The sequence below is a fragment of the Acanthopagrus latus genome, chromosome 24 (genome assembly GCF_904848185.1).
Source record: "Acanthopagrus latus isolate v.2019 chromosome 24, fAcaLat1.1, whole genome shotgun sequence".
NCBI lineage: Eukaryota > Metazoa > Chordata > Actinopteri > Spariformes > Sparidae > Acanthopagrus > Acanthopagrus latus.
The window spans coordinates 733255-740670 of NC_051062.1; positions in this window are offsets into that span (position 1 = coordinate 733255).

The window sequence follows — 7416 nt, forward strand, 5'->3', positions numbered from 1 at the left end:
TCTGCTTTCTTCTACACTGTTTCCACTGCTGTCTCATCATCTGTCATCATCTCCTCTTGGGCACGCCTCGTCTGTGTCCTCTGGAGTCAGCTGCTGTGTCAGTCCCTATCAAATTCACACAGTCTCCTCCACACACTGTCCTGGCAATTTTTTTGGCACGAGTTAGCTAGGCTAGGTTAAGGAAAGCTAATTGGGCAACAACAAACTACCAACTAACCAAAGATCAGTTTTCGATATCACAGAAATCGCAGATTCCTTTGACGTGTCCCAGGAAATGAGATCTACGGGACATGAGGTCTGCAGAAAACAGACTATGTGTGCAGAGCAGAAAAAGGCTGATGTTGGAGTCAGCAAAGAGAATTGCTGCTGAAATGGACAAGGAGAGCATACAGAAATCTGTCATTTGTCACTGATCCCCTGGAACCTCAACAGCATCCACAAGAGAATATGATAGAGATAGATATATACACACACATACACTGGTCTTGACATTGGCCAAACAATGGTTAAAGGGTTCAGGAAGATCTAGCAAACAGGTTTCAATGCACTCTGGGTCTTTGTGATGTTGGCATTGATGGCTGGCAGTGTGGTCTTTGGCAGATACTTTGAAGACAGTACAGTACTTTGACAGGAGGAGCAAGGAACTTGATGGGTTTACATACTCAAACTAGACATGCCCACACAGGCCAAGAGGGCGATCCAAGACACCTGCAAAAACAAGATGCAGCTAAACAGAACAATTGCTGATCCTCTACAGTCATGAATCATCTGTGGGTTCAGACAAAATATGGGAGACCACACTTATTGTGTATTGGTGTGAGTGTGTGTTAGTGCAGTTCAGTGTAGCAAATAAATCTAACCCAACAGGTTAAATAGGGAGGAGGAGCCTTGATAACGATCAGTTTCAGGTGACGCATCCCTTCCCAAAACACCTCCTCAATCACCTGCACAGAAATGGGTTAAAACACAAACTGGACAGGGTCATCACACACCCCCAATAAGAGTGGAGACCCACCAGGTACTACACCAACCAGTTACCACGCAGGGACATGAATAATACGATTTGTACAAATGTTATCAGTGTGCACTACAAGAGGGGTATCAGAGCCAATGTAAACATCAAAATGTTGTAACCCCCAAATTAAAGCCAGGGCCTCTCTCTCTCGAACAGCATGAAAAGTTAATGAGGTTCTATACTGGGCCGAGACCCATCCTCATCCAAGTGAATAGGGAACCATTTTCGTGTAATCCTACCAACTAATCAATCCAACCATCAAACCAAAATTAATTTTCCTTCTGACCAGGTAACACAACACCATCTGAAATAATGCAGAATAATCGCATTTTCCCTCAAATTCACTTACAGCACAACCCAAGCTATCAAAGTGACTCTGCTACAGATGTCACAGGGCAGATAATGCAACAGGTTTTACTTGTGTCCTACCTGAAAACCTAGCCTTTGCGTGAAGAGCAGGACACTCATTTCTCCAATGCCCTGGCTGCTGGCAGTAATGACATGTCTGACTAGAATCCCTCTTCTTACAAGCACTTTATTAAGGTCTGGAGGAAATGGATTCATTATAGAGCCCAAGAGTTTCACCTGCCCATTCAGAAAATCTATGCTGAAGCTTAACAGAGTTTCCAAATGTGTTTATGTGTGAGAATATATTCATTGGCCAACACAGCAGCAGCTTGGGGAGTCTTAACTTTTTGTGAAGTAAGTAATTCAAGTTGCAGTATTACCTGGAACGCAGTTTTTAAATTGTTAAAATGCTTTCAACTCAAAATACCTGAGAAGTTTTGACCTCAGTCACCATACACCATTGATTGTACAGCCAAAACCCACACAAACTCAGTATGAGTCTGGTCTTCACTCTTCAAGTTTCTAAAGCACTGGTGATACACATTTCTCAGTCAAAGAAGCATATGCCTCCAGAGCCTTACCTGTTAGTACACATGGCAACAATAAGGTGCACTCATCATCAGACCACTTGAGAGTCTGCCACTAGCTCAAACAGAGAAAAAATAGGTCAGGATTGTCATCTGTGAACTTAGGGAGCAGTTTCAAGTTATTCACAACATTAAATGCAGTTTTTTTTTTCCTGAACACCACCCCCAACCAGTAATTTTACTTGTTTTTTAAGTAGTAGAAGCACTGAGGTGTTCCTGAGCTGAAAGCATATGAATCAGCTCTGCCCACTTTCACCACCACACTATTGATGAGTACACAACAAGTTTCCTTAACAGAATTTGCTGTCTTAACCTATGAGAGAAGCAGAACAGAATGCCATACAAATGACCAGCATTGATGTTTGAAGGTTACAATAGACTGATGGAAACTCTCCTTACAAAACAGCAGGCAACTATCTGTGTGAGTCCCCCACCAAAATTGACCAAGCCAAAAACCACAGTCCATTTAGCTGACAAGCCCCCACTTTGTCATGAACCAGCTCTGGGTTCAGACAAAATATGGGAGACCACACCGAGATTTCAATTAATAAAGCGCCAACTAAACAACTATATACACAACTAAAATAAAGTATGTAGGTCAGTACTATCAATGTTGTTTGAAATGTTTGGGTGTGTAAGTTGAGTGCAGTGTGGCAAATAAATCTAACCGAACAAAAGCCCTGCATGCTGGGAAAGAGAGAAAGCACATCTCCTCCCAACACACCTCCCCAATCACCTCCACAGAAATGGGTTAAGACACCAACTGGACAGGGCCACCACATCTACTGAATCCTGACTTCTATATCCATTGGCAAGATACACTGATCAGGCACAACATTATGACCACTGACAGGTGAAGTGAATAACATTGATTTTCTCCTTATTATGGCACCTGTTAGTGGGTGGGATATATTAGGCAGCAAGTGAACATGTTGATGTGTTAGAATCAGGACGACTGGGTCAGAGCAACTCCAAAACTGCAGCTCTTGTGGGGTGTTCCTGGTCTGCAGTGGTTAGTCTCTATCAAAAGTGGTCCAAGGAAGTAGCAGTGGGGAACAGGTGACGAGGTCATGGGTGGCCAAGGCTCAATGATGCACGTTGGCAGTGAAGGCTGGCCCTTGTGGTCCGATCCAACAGATGAGCTACTGTTGCTGAAATTGCTGAAGAAGTTAATTCTGGTTCTGACAGAAAGGTGTCCAAATACACACTGCATTGCAATTTGTTGCATACAGGGCTGCATAGCCGCAGAGCAGTCAGAGTGCCCATGCTGACCGCTATCCACTGATGAAAACGCAACAATGGGCACCTGAGCATCAAAACTGGACCATGGAGCAATGGAAGAAGGTGGCCTCATCGTGATGAATCACATTTTATTTTACATCACATGGATGGCCAGGTGCGTGTGCGTCGCTTACCTGGGGAATAAATGGCACCAGGATGCACTATGGGAAGAGGGCAAGTTGGCGGAGGCAGTGATGTTTTCAGCAATGTTCTGCTGGGAAACCTTGGGTGCTGCCATCCATGTGGATGTTACTTTGACATGTACAACCTACCTAAGCGGTATTCCCTGATGGCTGCGGGCTCTTTCAGCAGGATAATACGCTGAGCCACAAAGCAAAAATGGTTCAGGGACAGTTTGAGGAACACAACAACAAGTTTGAGGTGTTGACTTGGCCTCCATTTGCCAAGATCTCAATTCAATCGAGTATCTTGTAGGATGTGCTGGAGTTAAAGGATCTGCTGCTAACATCTTGGTGCCAGATACCACAGCACACCTTCAGGGGTCTAGTGGAGTCCATGCCTCAACAGGTCAGGGCTGCTATGGCAGCAAAAGGGCGACTGACACAATATCAGGCAGGTGGTCATAATGTTATGCCTGATCGGTGTATATGATCAATGTAAATCAATGACAGAGTGCTGCCTCAAAATGTGGAAGAGGAAAATCGGTGCTGGCACATCAGGCTGTGAAGCCAACCACCACTGCTCAATCCAAAGGACCATGGACAGGAATAAGATGGCTTTCTCTTTAAGCCCGTCACCATCACACCAGGAACAAAGCTGATGAAATCCTAGAAATGGTTCATTGTGGATGTGAAACGTCTGTTTGCAAGGGTGAAAAGTCCAAGTGCAGCATAATGGTTGTACAGTGTATTGTGTCTGTGAAGCTGGTCCATTCTGGTCTTAAACAATTTGCCTAGAGATCAGATGTTGCAGATGAGACTGATGATGGCCAGTAAACCATAATCTCAATAGTAATGAGGAACAGCATGTGAACAATAGTATCACAGAGCTGTGAAACAGTAAAGTGGTGTCATTACCGTCTTTTTCCTTCTTTCCTTTCCGTTTTCAGTAGCCATTTTTAAACAGGGCACCAAGCCACCAATTTGCCCGTCCTTTTGGCAGCTCGGTCCGCGGTTTTAGACAGAGGCCAGCAAATTGGGGGTCTGTTTTGGTTGGCCAATTTTCCACCTCCTCAGAATTCAGAATTCAGAATTCAGAACTCAGAATTCTGAGAATTCTCAGAATTCTGAGGAGGTGGAAAATTGGCCAACCAAAACAGACCCCCAATTTGCTGGCCTCTGTCTAAAACCGCGGACCTCAGAATTCTGAGAAAAAAGTCAGAATTCTTACACCCCCCAAAAAAATATTTTTTATTATTATTTATTATTATTTTATTATTTATTATTATTATTATTTTTCTGAGAAAAAAGTCAGAATTCTGAGTTTAACCTCAGAATTCTGAGAAAAAAGTCAGAATTCTGAGTTTAATCTCAGAATTCTGAGAAAAAAGTCAGAATTCTTACACCCCCCCAAAAAATCTTTTTTATTATTTTTTTTTTTTTTCAGTGGCCCTAATCCTCTTCCGTACATATCTGCTAAAGGTACCCAAATAAAGAATTCAAATTCTAGGACATTACAAAGTTGTATTGTATAACTAATCAATTGAATACACAAAGAAGAGAAGATTTGAAATCCACGTCTTTTTTTTTTTTTGGTGAAATGCGTTTCATAAATGAAATTTAAAAGAAAATGGTCAAGCACATCCCAGCAAACCAATTAGGCCAGGTGCATTATTCAAAAATGCAATACAAATACACTTAAATAAATAAAATTCAGAAATAAAACAAGGCTGAGTCTCAAATAGGCACTTAAGCAGACTCTCAATTCAAAATGAATACCAGAGCTGACAAAATACGGCAATTCAAAATGAATAGTAGAAGTATAAGGCTGTGAACAGTGACATATAATTTGTCTTCAAAATAAGAGCTTTACATTGCACCCCATTTAGAACTGGGCTCTTAGCAGGGGGCTTTTAATTCGAAAGTAGCTTAGCTTGCCGACACAACAACAAGCTAACACAACCAAACAGCTACAGAGACCGAAGAGACGCTGCATCTCCTGAATCTCTGAGGCTGTCCAGTTGTTCATCTTAATGTCCGCGGATGAAGTGTTGGACTGACTGCTGTGATCAGCTGTTTCTTGGTTTTAAATTTCCCTGGCTGTGGGTCGCACAACAGTGCAGGTTGTTTTTAGATAGCAGGCGAGGTATGGAGAGAATTTTGTTCCTTTATTATTCAATCAAATAAAATAGATTTGAAACCAAAAAAGGGATTTGAGAGCAAAAAAGAGTAAGTGGCAATCATTTTTTTTTTTTTGAAATCGAAACAGAATAGGTTGCAATTGAAAAAAAAATATGAGAGAACATTTTTCTTAAACTTTAATCAAAACTAATGTTTGTAAGTAAAACATATGACCATTTTGCTTATAAATCAGTCCTCTTTGCTTTCAAGTTAAAAACCTTTGCTTGCAAATCAGTCCTCTTTGCTTGCAAGTTCTAAAGTTTTGCTTGCGAATTCAATTGATGGGCGGGGCCTACGCTGGTGGATGAGAGGAGAGTTTCTATTGGTTGGTTTGACCTGGCTCCAGTGCCAGCTACGTCTTCTGCATTACACCCACTTCTCCCTTGTGCTGTGCTGCTTGGAGGCAAGCCTGTTGCTCTTGAAACGTTTCCCATAAGTAATAAATTGCGCTATATATCGTTGGCTACCGCCTGCCATATATTCACAACAACAACAACACAAGTAATTAATTATAATGCCCTGCTGCTGCAAGCACACTGATTAGCAGCAACATGGTTGTCTCAGCTAGTCATGGCTGACTAAAGGCTGCGCGTCGGATGGTTCTTAGGCCTCTGCGTCGTCCATTAACTTCTGTTTATGGATACCTCGTAGGGCATTATCCCTTACGTGTTGCATGGTACTCGTGGTGCCAAAATGTCACTGTTCCTACACAACATTACACAGTGGAAACTGGCACCGCGTTCAGTGGTTGTTTAGTAATCCATGGTCAGAGTTCTCTCCAGATGGTGAAACAACGGCGCTGCGCCGCTATACTCATTTTCAATGTTAGCTGCTTCATAGCGGGTGTTTGTGGGCTGCCGCGGTCTTTGCTGTCCGTCCGTCCCCCAGCTGAGAGTAATGTTTTTAACTTGAAAGCAAAGAGGACTGATTTATAAGCAAAATGGTCATATGTTTTTACTTACAAACATTAGTTTTGATTAAAGTTGAAGAAATATGTTCTCTCATATTTTTTTTTTCAATTGCAACCGATTCTGTTTCGATTTCAAAAACAAAAAATATGATTGCCACTTACTCTTTTTTGCTCTCAAATCTCTTTTTTGGTTTCAAATCTATTTTATTTGATTGAATAATAAAGGAACAAAATTCTCTCCATAGTGAGGCGGAAATAAGTGTACTCTCCGAGGCGAAAAATCGGCGGACCAAAACAGACCCCCAGCTTCGGACCAAGCCGCCAAAAGGACGGGCAAATTGGCGGCTTGGTGCTCTGTCTAAAAATGGCTCATGTCTGTTGTCACCCTGCTTTGACTAGCAACGCAAGTAGGAAGTGACAAACAAATGTCCGGACAAGTTCCTCAGTGCTAGTGCCACCATGATGTGCCACTGCCAAGTAGCCTAGGGTTCATTCAATGGGCCAAATTTAAATTGCTCGCGCATTGAATTGCCACTCAGAATCTCAGAATTAATTGCGTTAATTTTTATAACGTGTTAATTTGCAGTGTAATTAATCAATCTAATTAACGGTTAAACTGACAGCCCTTGTAAATAAACAAATTAAACTCAACACTGTGGTGTGTTATCCTCCTCAGAAAGCATCAGTTGTTTGTTCAGGTCAAAGACCCCTAGCAATTACTGCAATAGATAATCACTCAAATAATGATGCAGGAAATGATCAATATCACAGCCGACGTTGGTTGAAACTGTACCTTCTCCCAAGACACCAGGTCCTTGTCACATGACTCATAGCCTCTTTGGCCAGTGCTAAATCGCTTATCTTTTAAAAGAGAGGATTTAGTGAATGAGCAAGTTGCAGGCACAGTAAGTGTGGGCCCTTGTCATAGCTGTGTTATTGTTGAACCAAATAATGTACACTCAGACGAGGAACAGG